Here is a 15,310-nt window from a genome sequence, read left to right on the forward strand (position 1 = left end):
TTCAAGGTAAAACTACTGCTGGGCCTTTATATATTAAAGTTTTCATTTTATTTTTAAATATTTTGTTTTGTCTTCTGGGATGTTTTTTCACCTTAACTGACAAGTTGTATTAAAGTTGATTGTTGTCAATTGCTAAATAGTGTGCTTGCTGAAAAGTTGAACTTGAACATGACCTATGATGAATCTCTGGCTTGGATAACAGATCTCATTGGCAACTCAAAGCTTGAAGCCAAAATAGATGTTGCTATGGGGACTGTTGTTCATCAAAATGTGCAAGAATACACTCAGATGCATGAACGATTCTGTTGTCCATACTTATTTCTAGATTTCGACGTTGAGATTAAGTGTTGAAAATTTTACTGTCCTAAGTGGTAACTACTTCTAACTCATTTCTGCTGGTCTCATACTTATAGTTTTTCTTGGGATGATATTTAGTTCGATGTATTTTTTTGTGGTTAATAATCTTAATTTTTTTGATAGTTTTTCTTACGTGCCTTTGAGCTTTACATGTTCGTGCTTATTATCTTTTCAGGCATGTGTCCGTTGAGAGTCAACTGGATACTCCGTAAGACATTGTGAAACTAACACAAGTTGGTAAAAGGTAACTACATTCGCCTTCAGTGTCCCCGTCAATTCGTCTAAGGCCAACACGAAGGAAGTAAATCACGGATGACTACTAGTCATTGGAATAGTGATTGATATAAGGGAGACATTTACCTCGATTATGTCGAGATTCAAACTCCAAACATCATATTGGTAGTACTTCATGTGTTAGTCGAGCGCGGATGCTTGCGGGGAGGCCCAGAACATGTCAGAATGACCAGATGCTCGCGGGGAGATCCGGAGCATGAGAGTAATTGTGGTCCTTCGTTTAAGGGGAGAATTGTTGGGGTTCAATCAAAATCCCACATTGGAAAGATTTGGTAAAGATCATGGGGTTAAAAAGATGCATGATATCTCCATTGGCATGAGGTCTTTTGGGAAGAGCCCAAGAGCAAAACCATGAGGGCTTAGGCCCAAAGTGTATAATATCATGTCATTGTGGAGATATGTGGACATCCTTTGGCACAACAAGCCACGTTCTCGCGACTCTTACCTTCCCTCGCCCTTCTTCTGGCGACCGACGCCCTCGCTCGCATAAGACTCCTTGGCACGCCCTCCCTCGCCTTTCTTTCCACGGTCAACGCCCTCGCTCGCAGAAGACTCCTTGGTCAGCCCTCCCTTGCCCCGACAAGGCTCTCACAAGCTACGTCCCTCAGCGAGACAAAGTTAGGGTTCATGCCCCTCTCTTGTTGTAGTCGTCCTAGTCCAGAAGCTCCCTGCAACGAAACTCCTGGCGTATCTAGGGTATCAGGCGGCTCCCTCACTCGTCTCCCCAATGAATCTGTTGGTGTAGAGGAACCGACAAAAGAGGGTGAATTACCTGTAAAATAAAAACTAACATCTTTCATGATATTTTAACTTTAATTAGTAGCACAAGTACTTCATCTTGACCTACTCCGGCCACCCTGACCTACTTACCTCACCGCAAGTACTTGGTCATCCTGACCTGCTCCAGGCCTCCCCGCGAGTATCCGGTCACCCTGACCTGCTTCGGGCCTCCCCGTGAGCATCCGGTCACCATGACCTACTTGCCCCCTGCAAGTATTCGGTCACCTTGACCTGCTCTGGGCCTCCCCACAAGCATCCGCGCCCGGTCACCTTTACCTACTCTGGGCCTACCTGCGAGCATCCGGCCACCCTGACCTACTCGCCTCACCGTAAGTACTCGGTTACTCTGACCTGCTCCAGGCCTCCCCGTGAGTATCTAGTCACCCTGACCTGCTTCGGGTCTCCCTGCGAGCATCTGGTCACCCTGACCAACTTGCTTCCGCACAAGTATCCTGCCACCCTGACCTGCTCCAGGCTTTCTGCGAACATCCGGTCACCCTGACTAGCTCCGAGCCTACCCTCAACTTTGTTCAAGGCCACCCCACATGACATTTGGTCCGGACCATGGCTTTGATATCATTTGTTATGCCCAAAGGATGCCCACATATCTCCACAATGGCATGATATTGTCCACTTTGGGCATAGGCCCTCATGACTTTGCTCTTGGGCTCTGTAGGAGCAGCGGAGGCCGGCAAGAGGGGGGGTGAATTGCTGCAAACAAAAATTAACTATACCCTCCTCGGATTTCAACTCAGAAAAGCAATAGTAAAATTAAAATAAAGGCTAAAATAAAAACATAAACAGAATTTAACCTGGTTACAACCAAGAGGGTTGTTAATCCAGGGCAGTAAGAAAGCACACTAAGAAAATTCTCCTTTGCTGAAGGCGGAGATGCCTTTTACACTCTAATGGTTCAGAACTACTGCTAGGAAATGCTTACAGAGTTGAATGTAGAAATTGTTTTAAATTCCTAGCTCCAGGGGTCTTTAAATAGCCTCTGGAAATCTGATCTCGAAGCTCCAAGGCGCCTCCAAGCAAGTGATCGGATAGAACTCTATCCGAAGGCAAACGGTCGGATTGACTGGGTTGAAGGCACCTTCAACCTGGCTGAAGGTGCCTTCAAGCTGGCAGCTCAGCTTCTTGGCTTCATTTCCAGCTTGCTTTGACTTTCAACGCTCCGATCTTTTGGGTGATTGCGGCCAACCGGAATAGAGCTCACCCGAACCCAATTCCCGACCTTCTCCTCGAGCAGCCTTCCGTCCCGGCTTAACGTCCCTCGAACGCCGCGCACGCTCTTCACGCCCACCAGAGTACTCTTCCGCAGCTCTCTCGTCCTTCGGACGCACCGAGCCCGTCGGCTCCCTTCCCGTGCCGTCCTTCTCGCTAGCTGCGTCTTCCGCTCGACTTCCTGTGCTCCTAAGCTCCTACACACTCAGACACAGGGATCAAACACAACGCAGGACCTAACCAACTTGGTTGATCACATCAAAACTACCACGGGGTTCAACAATCTCCCCCTTTTTGATGTGCATCAACCTAAGTTCAAGTTAGGGTTAATATAGACATCAATAGTAATTTTAAAGGAAATTACTAAACTAACATAATTAAGCACAAATTTGCAATAAATAAAATTGCAACACACTTTAGTAAAAAATGTAAAAAAAAAAATAATTCTTAATTTTCCTAACTCCCCATAAACTTGTACCTTTCTCTCCCCCTTTGATCACAGCAAAAACGGGGTACCAATAAAAGAATATTAAGCAAATTATTAAGGTAGAAAAAATTCTGAGCAAAAATGAATTTTTAGAAAAAAAATTCTAAGTTAAATTGAATTTAAAAAATTTCTATGCAAAAATAAATTTTTAGAATTTTATAAAAAAAAAAAATCTAAGTTAAACTGAATTTTCCCAAAAAAAAATTCCTAAGTCAGAATTTTCAAAAAGAGTTTCTAAGTAAAAAAAATTGTTGATAAACTTTCAAAGCATTATTTAATTCTTGTTTTTAATGCTTTTTCAGAAAGTTAATTAAATATTTTCTTTCAATATTTTAGCTTCCAGGTCGTGGCGAGACACTAGGCCTTCTTGGTTATTGGAGCAACAATTGTTGGTGCAACATCCCTCAGGTCAAGGTTGACCTGGTTGACCAAGCTGAGTTTTGGTTTGAGTTTAGATGTTTGACAATAAGAAATTGATTGAAGAAGAGTCAAGTAGGTCAAGGTTGACCGGATACTTGACTGGGAAGTCCTAACTGGGATGTTAGGTAGAATGAAAGTCCTGGTGAGTGAAGCCAGGTGAAAGCCCTAGTGAGTGAAGCTAGGCAGATGGAAAATCCTAGTGAGTGAAGCTAGGTGAAAGCCCTAGTGAGTGAAGCTAGGTGAAAGTCCTGGTGAGTGAAACCAGGCAAGGGAAAATCCAGATGGATCAAGGATGATCGGACATCTGGTGTTGGGAAGTCCAAGTAGGTCAAAGGATTGACTGGATACTTGGCACGAGGAAATACAGATAGGTCAAAGGGATTGACCAGACATCTGATGGAAGTCCAAGTAGGTCAAAGGGAGTGATCAGATACTTGGCATGAATAGAAAAGTCCAAGTGGGTCAAAGGGATTGACCGGACACTGGTGGGAAGTCCCAGCGGATCAAGGGTGACCAGATGCTAGGCATGGTGTACCAACAGGTCAAGGTTGACCGGGTGTTGGTTTGGTAGGGCTTTGGGACTTGTTTGGGCAAAACCACATGAGATGGATCGATCAACTGATCGATTGGCTCATGCTCAATCGATCGGTGGATCGATTGGGAGAGCACCCGCGATAAAGAGCTTCCAGGATCGATCCATGGATCGATTGGGCAGAGTTGGCGATCAAACGGATCGTCTCCCGATCGATCCAAAGCCTCCCGATCGATTGGGAACATTCAATCGATCGGGATCCGACCGTTAGCGTCGATAAAGGCCGCAGCGCATGATTCCTTCGGCATCTCTGATTCACTCCAGATCTCTCGCCAGCTCCTCCACAGCACTCACAAAGCTCAGATCGTCAGTTCTTGAAGGATCTTGGAAGTTCTCCAAGTCAAGAGGCGGATCAAAGCCAAGAAGAGAAGCTAGGGTTAGGGTTTATACTCATTGTAAGCTTGTATTTCTTGTATCCTTTCCCTCTCTTCTTGTATTGAGTCTTGTAGGGCTTCTCCGCCCTTGGTAGTTACCATAAAGGAGAGTTTTATTTAGTGGAGGGTGTGTGTTGGTGTGGATCCTTGGATTAGTCACCTCTTGTGAGGTGGATACCAAGTAAACCAACCGTGTTAGCGTTGTGTGATTGTTTCTTTGTATTTCCGCTGCACATCTTTGAAGAAACAAGTAACGCCGAGCAACGAGCGAACGCGACGAGCTATTCACCCCCCCCCCCCTCTAGCTACTTTTGGTCCTAACAACAATCACTTCCTTAGACAAAGCTTCCATAAAGAATTTCAATGTTTAATTTTTTTACTGTAAGCTTAAAATTCAATTTTTAATATAAACATGATTTTGGAACCCAATAAAGGTTCCTACCTATGGGGTTATTCAGAAACTTAGGAGGTATATAATTCTTAGGAATTTTCCTAAGTTGACCCTGATGCTTCCTTATATACCAGTTTAGTTTTCCATAAATTTTAAGTTTTGATTTTGAAAAAAAATATTTATCTTTAAGCATGCATCAGATTTCAATTTTTTAATTTCTAATTTTAAATTTTCATTTTCTGATTTCAAATTTTCATTTTCTTTTTCTAATTTATCTAATTCTTTAGAAAGAGTTTTAATAAATTTAAAAGATTGAGTCGGGGTTAGATTGCGTACCTTACTTACCTGATCTGGTGACGCTCCCCTTTCACTGTTGCTTTCTTCTTCTGATGTTCCTCCCTCTTCATCGATGCTCATCTCTGTGCTTGAGTCTTCTTCCGGCTGATGGTTCGCCATTAGCGCTAACCCCGAGAATTCTTCGATGTCTGACTTAGAGGATGACGAATCTGACCAAGTAGCCTTCAAGTTCTTGTGCTTGGAGGGTTCTGATTTCTTGTATTTTGACTTTTCCCTTTCTTTCTCCTTTCTCTTTAGCTTTGGGCAGTCATCTTTAATGTGCCCCTCTTCGTTGCAGTTGTAGCAACGAACCGTCCTCTTCTTTCGATGATGCCTCTGCAATTTAAATTTATTAGTACTGAAAAACTTATTGAAGCATTTTACCAGTAGTGTCGCTTCGAATTCGTCGACTGAGGCTTCGGAGTCAGAACCATTTACTTTTGCCTTTAGGGCAATGTTCTGACTGATTTTTTCTACTTCAGTGGGCTCTGCAACTCGAGATTCGTGAAGTTCAAAAGTCAAAAATAATTGTTCTAAAGTACTTACCTCGAAATCTTTAGAGATGTAGTACACATCTACTAAGGAAGCCCAATCGGGAGTTCTCGGGAAGGCGTTGAGCGCGTACCGGATAGAGTCCCGGTTTGTTACCTCTTCTCCAAGATTGGTTAGTTGCGTGATCAGCTCTTTGATCCTCGCTTGGAGCTGCGCTACCTTCTCGTCTTGGTTCATTCGGAGGTTCGTCAACTGGTTCCGGAGGATGTCGCGCCTCGCTAGCTTCGCTTCGGAGGTACCTTCGTAAAGCTCCATGAATTTTTCCCAGAGATCTTTCGCGGAGTTGTAGCTTCCGATCCGATTTACCTCCTGAGGCGGCAGAATGCTGAGTAGGTGGAACTCAGCCTTTTCGTTGGCGACGAAATTTGCTTGCTCCTTCTTCGTCCAGGTATTTTCCTCCTTATCTTTCGGAACTGCATAGCCATATTTCATTATTAAAAGAATGTCAAATTCAGTTTTAAAAAATACCTCCATTTTGCGCTTCCATGTGGCGAAGTCTCCGTCGAACTTCGGGGGATGGATGTTCGCTCCGACCATCGTCTTAATCGTAGTGCTTCAGTTGGCGGTTAGTCCTTCTGAGGCGATCAGGCTCTGATACCAATTGTAGGAGCAGCGGAGGCCGACAAGAGGGGGGGTGAATTGCTGCAAACAAAAATTAACTATACCCTCCTCGGATTTCAACTCAGAAAAGCAATAGTAAAATTAAAATAAAGGCTGAAATAAAAACAGAAACAGAATTTAACCTGGTTACAACCAAGAGGGTTGTTAATCCAGTGCAGTAAAAAAGCACACTAAGAAAATTCTCCTTTGCTGAAGGCGGAGAAGCCTTTTACACTCTAATGGCTCAGAACTACTGCTAGGAAATGCTTACAAAGTTGAATGTAGAAGTTGTTTTGAATTCCTTGCTCCAGGGGCCTTTAAATAGCCTCTGAAAATCTGATCTCAAAGCTCCAAGGCGCCTCCAATGAGGGTCCAAGGCGCCTCCAAGCAAGTGATCGGATAAAACTCTATCCGAAGGCAAACGGTCGGATTGACTGGGTTGAAGGCGCCTTCAAGCTGGAGGCGCTTTCAATGGAGGCGCCTTCAACCTGGCTGAAGGCGCTTTCCCGTGTCGTCCTTCTCGCTAGTTGCGTTTTCCGCTCGACTTCTTGTGCTCTTAAGTTCTTGCACACTTAGACACAGGGATCAAACACAACGCAGGACCTAGCCAACTTGGTTGATCACATCAAAACTACCACGGGGTTCAACAGACTCTACCCAAAAGGACTCATGTCAATGGAGATATCATGTATCTTTTTAACCTCATGATCTTTACTAAATCTTTCCAGTATAAAACTTTGATTTAACCTTAATATGGCCGAAGGGGGTAGCAACAGAAGGCGCGATGAAATAGGGTTGGAAGGGCTTCGGCAGTTAAGGGAGAAGGAAGGTGTCATGATGAGAATCACGGTGAGACGAGGAGAATCGAGGCGAGAATAAAAGGGAAAAAAAAATGAATGACGGAGATATGCCACGTGAGCCGTCTGTATGATTTCGTAGGAAAAAATCCATAGGCTAACATCATACCATTCAGTGCCTTACATCTAAGGAAATATCTGACTGATTTGATATAAGCGGGCCAGTCAAGTCAGAGTAAGCACTTTGTTTTCACTCGCCTCAAGCTACAATACAATAATCTTACAGTCAGACAAATTAGTAAGTATGATTCGAACTCTCATAGGGAACTGAACAACATCCATATTATTAGACATCTCAGTCGGTTCGTGCGCGCCTGAGGGGGCTTAGATAAGACCGAGAAGTAAAGGAAACCATAGGATTACTTCTGTAATATTTTATTTAATTTTGTATTTCGAATCTATAGAAATTTCCTAAAAGTAAAAGAAACCATAGAATTACCAAGATGACGTCTGGAGTTCGATTATATTGCTAAAGTCTGACAAGCTATATATTAGGCTCGATTACTGGAAGTCCGAGAAGTAATGAAGCGGATCGAAATGCTAAAGCAGAGAGTGTGGAGATGAGTGCTCCAATCAGATCTATAATCGTCTGCGCTCGCTTGAAATTAATCCATCTAAAAATCAAAAGAGCTCCGAACATTTAATAAATGGTTAAATGGATTTTTTTTCCTTTATAAAAATCATCAAATAAGCCTCCCATCATAAATATTTATTTTTATTTTAAAATAATTTTGATAACTTAAAATGATAAAATTTAAATAATTTTAACATAAAAAATATTTTAATATTAATTTTTTCTCAATAGTACTTAAAAAACAGGACAGTTCAGTACACGAAACTTCCGTTATACGTGGTCTCCGGGAAGGATCCATTGTACGCAGTTTTACCTTACTTTTTACAAGAGGTTGTTTTCAGGATTCAAATTCGTGATTTTTTAATCATAAAATAACAACTTTATAGTTGTGCCAAGACTCCCTTTCTTTTTCTCAATAGTACTAATTTAAAAAAAATATATGATATTTTAGTATAAAATATCTAATAAGGTGTTCTTATATGGGACACTTTTTTAATTTTTGTTGTATCTTATATATAGTATAATTGCTTGAAATTAATTAAAACAAGGTCATGATATAATTAAACTATTTTTTTAATATATATATATATATATATATATATAATTTTCTCAATAGTACTAATTTAAAAAAATATATGATATTTTAGTATAAAATATCTAATAAGGTGTTCTTATATGGGAAGCTTTTTTAATTTTTGTTCTATCTTATATATAGTATAATTGCTTGAATTTAATTAAAACAAGGTCATGATATAATTAAACTATTTTTTAATATATATATATATATATATATATATATATATATATATATATATATATATATATTCAATTAAAACTAATAAAAACTGCAAAATGATTAAAATGTTAACTTAATATTAATTTAGATTATCTTTTATCGAATTAATCAACCTAATTAGGATAATATTTTATTCATGATATATGATGGACTTAAATAAATATTACAGGATTAAAATTAATTTGGTGTTAAGAAATATAAAAAAAAGGCAATCCTTTGAATTTCATATTAATTCCCTACTAATTTTAGTTGCATTAATTTTCATACGTGTTATTCAAAATATCCATAATAATAAACCAATTGCAAAAAACAAAAATATCTGGTTGAACGGAAATGCATTGAACTACGTAATGATAACCTATCTTAATAAGGACAAAGAGGTTCGAGGGGCGGGAGTGCAAACCTACAAATAGGACATGTACGACTTCGCTTGAGCAATTCTTCGAGGCAGGCAGAGTGAAATTTATGATCACAGGGCATCAAGCAGAGCACCTGAGATGTTTCAAAATCATTTTTGCAAATGGCACATATGCTAATTTCTCCATGGGCCGAGTCCATTGGATCAACAACCACCGACCTTTGGAGGCTCTGCACTGCCGAGGGATTCGCCGGCCAATTTATGAACCTCTCGAAGGCTTCCTCCGACGTAAGCAGCACCGGTTCACGAACATTGCTCGATGAATTGGCGGCGGCAACATCAGGACGGTAAGCTCGCTGCAGAGGTATGCGAGGGCAGTCGACGGCGAAGGCGCTAGGAATTACAATATAGGCAAGGAGTTTTACATACTTGCAGCCACTTTTTGGGATGAGACTGAGCACGTCGTTGTTGAAGTTGCAAAAGACACCGGTGAGGAAGTCAATGTCGGAAGGATGCACGCGGTTGCCGACGATGCTAAGGAATACGTCCTCGACCTTCCTCTTGAATACATAAGTTTGACGTACAACTGCAAAGTCAAGGCACCAAGAAAAGGAGGCCTCGTAATTAGCAACACCAACGCCGTGGCCAACGAAGACGCGTGGCGGACAGACATGCGAGAAGCGCTCAAACACTACTTGATAGAACGGAATCGCTAACGTCGGGACGTCGTCTGGCACTATCTCATCGTGGAGATCAAGAACAAGACCTGACGGTGAGAACCGAATTTGCCTCATCTGAAAAAACAAACAATTTTAAAAATTAGTGTTAGCCTATATATGTATTTATAGACAAATTAAGTAGATCCTACAAAATTTGAGAGGATGTTTAATATGGATATAAATATATATATAGTTAATTACATAACATATATAAATCATATGAAATTTGATTGCTATTTATATATATAGTTTATATGGATGTAGATATATATAAAATTAGTTATATAATATATTTAAATCGTATGAAATTTGATTGGATATAGCTTAATATGGATACAGATTATATAATTTGATTGGATATAGTTTAATATGGTTATAGAGATACATAGAATTAGTTACATACCATAAATAGAATTATAGACTAATCCCAATTACATTTTTTATCCAAAAGAAAAATTAAACTAAAGTTCTTAGAATTGTATATTTCGAAATTCTCAAGATAAATAAAATTTATTATTATTAATTTAAATAAAATAATAATTTCCAATAAATAAAATTACATTTAAATAAATAGTTATATATTTGTTGTTATTGATAAAAAATCTTTGATTCTTTGTATATAAAATATTTAATATTAAGGGATTTACTTTTATTAAGTTAAATTAATCTCAACTAAATAGATTAAGTAAAATACAGTATAAATAATTGATTATTAAATAAGTATTATTTAATATTATTGCAGATATTTATTATGTGTATTTCTCATTATATATATATAGTTACAAATAATGAATCTTCATTATGTTTCATAATATATGAAACTAATTAATTGAGCATGCCCTATGATATGAGAATTAAACATTTTCATATATATTTGTGGAAGGATCCATTCAGTAGTTTCATATGTCCAGCCCACGTCATAAGCCATATCCCTTCATGGCTCCATATATCTAGCCCATATCATAAATCAGATCAAAGGAAAGCCCACAATTCCTTCTCCATATATGTAGCCCATATAATATCAAAGGAAAGCCCAGAATTCCTTCTCCGTATATCTAGCCCATATCAAAGTTTCCAGAATTCCTTCTGGTCATTAATTCTCAGTCACTAACTAAACATGAATTGATAATGAAGACAATGTGAAAGAGAGAAAATAGAATATCAAACGAAGTAAAGGTTCGTTGATGAATCTTTTATATTATTGAGTTTTATTTTTTACTATATCATTATCTATTATTAATCAAGTCTTTTTTATATCTCTCTTTTTCATTTGATATGCATAGTTATCATAGTTTCATATCGCTTAACTGGATCATTTGTTGATCATTTAAGTACATATTTATATCATCTTAAATGCGTCTCTCGGAGTTTTTCCTTAATAGATGTAATTCTGATTTTCTTTCGAATGTTCTCATTTCTTATTACGTCCATCCTCCTCGTATATCCACACATTCATCTTAACATCTTTATTTCTATAACTCTCATGTTCTACTCACGTGCTCGAGTTATAACTCAACATTCAACGTGATATAACATATTAGGTCTAACCGTCATTTTGTAGAACTTCCTTTTAAGTTTTAGAGGTACTTTATGATCACATAAAACACATGACGCTCCTCCTCTATTTCAACAATCTTGCTTAGATTTTATGTAAGACATCTCTATCAATCACTCCATTGTTTTACAAAAATAATCCTAAATATTTAAATCTCTCAATTCTTGATAACTCATCATCTCGTATCTTAACAATTATCTCATTACATCTAATATTCCTAAATTTAAATTCCATATATTTTATCTTACTCTATTAAACCTAAAACATTTCACTTTTAGTGTTTCCCGTCAAGATTTAGTTTAACATTTACTCATTCACGTATTTCATTTGTCTAAATAATATCATCTGTAAAAACATGTACCACAGTACCAATTGTTGGCCCGTGTTAGGCCTACTAGGGGGGAGTGAATAGCCCTAAAATCAAAGTCAGAATTTTCTCTTCCTTGAACTTAGCAAAGATACTATTAGTATGGTTAGCACTAACGGTCTAACCTAAGTTTTGATGAATGATAAAATAGGTTAAGTTAGTTTTTTTTATTGATTTAACATTCTGACCGAGTGTGCAGGAGAAGCCGAGATAGGTCGACGGGCTGACTGGATGTCTGGCACGAAGATCAGCTACGTCGACGGGTCGACCGGATAGCTAGTATAAAGTCCAAACGAGTCGATAGGCTGACGACGGGAAGACAACAAACAACCAATAGAGGTTGATGGCCTTAAAATCGAATGTAGATAACAACGATCTAATTAAAAGGATGATTGGTTTTCCATAATTAGTATGCACCTGCAATGATGGGGTTTCTAGAATCTTTCATACCTGTTGAGGGATGATTAGCATTGATAGGATCGAGATCTATTCAAATAAATTTTTTAACATTATTTTCTTTTTTATAAATAAATTTTAGACTTTTTCCTTTTCTAATATATCTTTGAAATAAGTTAGACCTTCTTCTTTTGAAAATATATTTTTATTTTTTTTAGATTTTTTATTTGGAAAAGATAGTTTAGGTAATTATTTAAAGAGACTTTATCTAATTTTAATAGACAAGTAATTTTCTATTTACTAATCAATTTCAATTATTGGAGGCTAATCCTCTAAAATAATCATCCTATTTTCTTTTCATTTTCTTTCCTTCTATTTTTCATGTGATAGGCCCGTGTTCCTATTAAACATGGGTCAGAATACCAAGAATCAGACGCCTTCCGTGCATAAACCGAAGAAATTCGTGAAAATAAAAAAGGATAGGATTAGGGTTAAGGCAAATTTCCCTTCCAATCGATGAAGCTGCAGCGAAAACGACAAATGCGAATAATACGCGGATGATTGGAATTAATACTGACTCGCCGTGGGTAGGATTGTAAACGAGCCGAGTCAACCCGAGCTTTGGGGTGTTCAAGCTTATTTGATAAGATAATCGAGCCGAGTCGAGCCGAGCTTAAAATGAACCAAGCTTTTGAAATGAGTGTTCAAGCTTGGCTTGATTTGGTTTATTTTTTATGAGATTGAGCTTGTTTGAAGCTTGGCTTGAGCTTGGTTCGTTTAGATATTATCAAGCTCTCAATTCAAGCTTGGCTTGAGCTTGACTTGGGCTTGGTTCGAGCTTGGCTTGAGCTTGGTTTGTTTAGATGTTATCAAGCTCTCAATTCAAACTTGTTTGATTATTTGAAACATTTAATTGTTTGATTAGTTATTAAGATTGATAATTTAAATTTATTTATTTTATTTTATTATTTATTTAGCATATTGGAAGAGTTTTATTAATAAATATGGTTCGTGAACATTGTTCACGAACGTTGTTCACGAACATTGTTCACGAACGTTGTTCACGAACGTTAACGAGCTGAACACTTATGTGTTCAAGCTTGTTTGTTTAGCTTAACGAGCTGTTCAAGCTTGTTTGTTTAATTAATCTTATTATATTGAACGAACATAAACAAGCTCTTACCAAGCCGAACACCAAGCTTGTTCACGAACGCTTGGTTCATTTACAGCTCTAGCCGTGGGCGTTGAATTCATAAAAATGTCATTCGATAATTAGTTTCATTAGACATTATATTTTAAAATTTTAAATAAATTCGAGTCAAATGGGTCTTTTTAAGCTGCTGTTTTTTTTATTTTACATTTAGAAATTAAAATGCAAACAAAGTAAAAGATTTGAAAATAAGTGAATATAATCAGAAAGTTAATCAAAAATATTTTTTTTATTTTCCCAATTATTAAATGCTATTTGCTAAAAACTAAAAGAAATGATAACGGTCAAGAACCAAACAGAGGTTTGGCCAATAATTTGCTGCTTCAAAATTAACTATTATTTTAGTAAAATCGAGGGGAGATCTCTTGTTTTTTTTTTTTTTTTAATCAATAGATGAACCACTCGTAATTGTAGTTGGATTGTGATCATGATCTGGTCACAATTGATTGTAATCCTTTTATGGTTTCACCGTCCCCTCCAAGTTATAATTTGGTTCAAAGAGGACGACCGAAGATTGTCCGGAGGCCATCGGTAGTGGACAAGTGGCCAGATTGATGGACGCTAAGCAGGTGTGATCTCCGGACGACCTCTATCCGCCTCTCCGAACGAAATTATAATCTGGATGGGACGGTGAACCCAAGAAGAGATCGCAACTAATTACGATCGAATCGTGGTCACGATTTGACCGTAATTATGAATGATCCATCTTATGATCCATAAAAAGGAACCAGGAGATCTGCTCTCGGTAAAATCTTGTGATTTCTAATAAGTAGTTGTCAGAGTCATAACTTCCATAAGGTCAAAGAGGCAACTGCCTCAGGGCCCAGCCCAATGAAGGACCTATTTTTTTTAATTATACCTAAAACAAAATGAGATGCATGGACCCTAAATGGTCGCTAAACTTATTCTCACGGCTTCGAGGCACGCATCGATGCACGACTCTTCTTTGAATGCAATTTCTTCTCTAGTGTTGCTATTCTTTGCACGTGATTTCTTCTCCAGCATTCTTTTCTACTGATGCATGGATTCACTGAACAAGAGGTAATCCTAGTCTTCTTCTTTGACCATCTTCTTCGTCTTGCAACACGCGACACCAATTGTATCCTAATCGTGCAACAACAGCCGTTTGTGCGACCTAATCACGTCGATTCTCGCAGTGGCTATCTCACGCAACACGGGTTGGTGGTTGTTGGCCTTTGCTCGTGTGACCTAATCACACGGTGCGGTGACTGTTGCACGCTACCCGAGTCGCTTGTGAGAACGACAACCTAATTGCATGGTGGTTACTGTTTGTCATCTTGCTACTACCTGCAGCCACCGTATTAGCCTTAGTGTTACAGGATACACTAAATGAACTATCAATGTTACAGATTGAGAAAGAAATAGTCCGACAATTGGATTATTCAGATTTTATAAATATTTTTACCTCTAAAATAGTTAGACAAGTAGTGTTTATAATAATATATTATTTTTTATTTATTTATGTATTTAGTATATATATTATTTATAAATTGAATTTTATCATTATTTATCGTAGTAAAAGGGTCACTTTTTAATATGCGCTTGGTCCCGTCGAATACAAATACAACTCTGGTAGTTGTTAATTTAAAACTATATATTGAAAGTAAATAAATAAACAGTATGTAAGAATATTAAATTTTAAATGACCATTTATTTTATAAAAATACATGAAACTGATCTTTGAGCTCAACCTCAAGTTGTTAAAGATATTTTAAAATAATTAGTAATAAATATTTTCTGAATAAATATATTATAATACATATGCATGATCATTGCTAGGGGTGTAAATGAACCAAACCGCTCATGAGTTATTCAAAACTCGATTCGATAAAAGCTTGTTTGAGCTCGTTTAATGAAGTTTGTTAAGATAAACAAATCAATATCAAGTTTCACAATATTCGGCTCGTTAGTTCGTGAACATATTCGTTAAGCTTATGAATCAACTTTTAAATAAAAATAATAATAATTTTGATATTGAATTTATAGATTTTACATTATACTTATGAACATATAGATAAATATATTAAATTTATTTATTAGAATAAAA

General features: G+C 37.7%; 1 pseudogene; it reads left to right on the forward strand.

The window, feature by feature from the left end:
• The window catches only part of LOC122034085, a 39,539-nt pseudogene that overhangs the window by 11,712 nt on the left and 12,517 nt on the right, over positions 1-15,310 (forward strand).

The sequence above is a fragment of the Zingiber officinale genome, chromosome 11B (genome assembly GCF_018446385.1).
Source record: "Zingiber officinale cultivar Zhangliang chromosome 11B, Zo_v1.1, whole genome shotgun sequence".
NCBI classification, from domain to species: domain Eukaryota; kingdom Viridiplantae; phylum Streptophyta; class Magnoliopsida; order Zingiberales; family Zingiberaceae; genus Zingiber; species Zingiber officinale.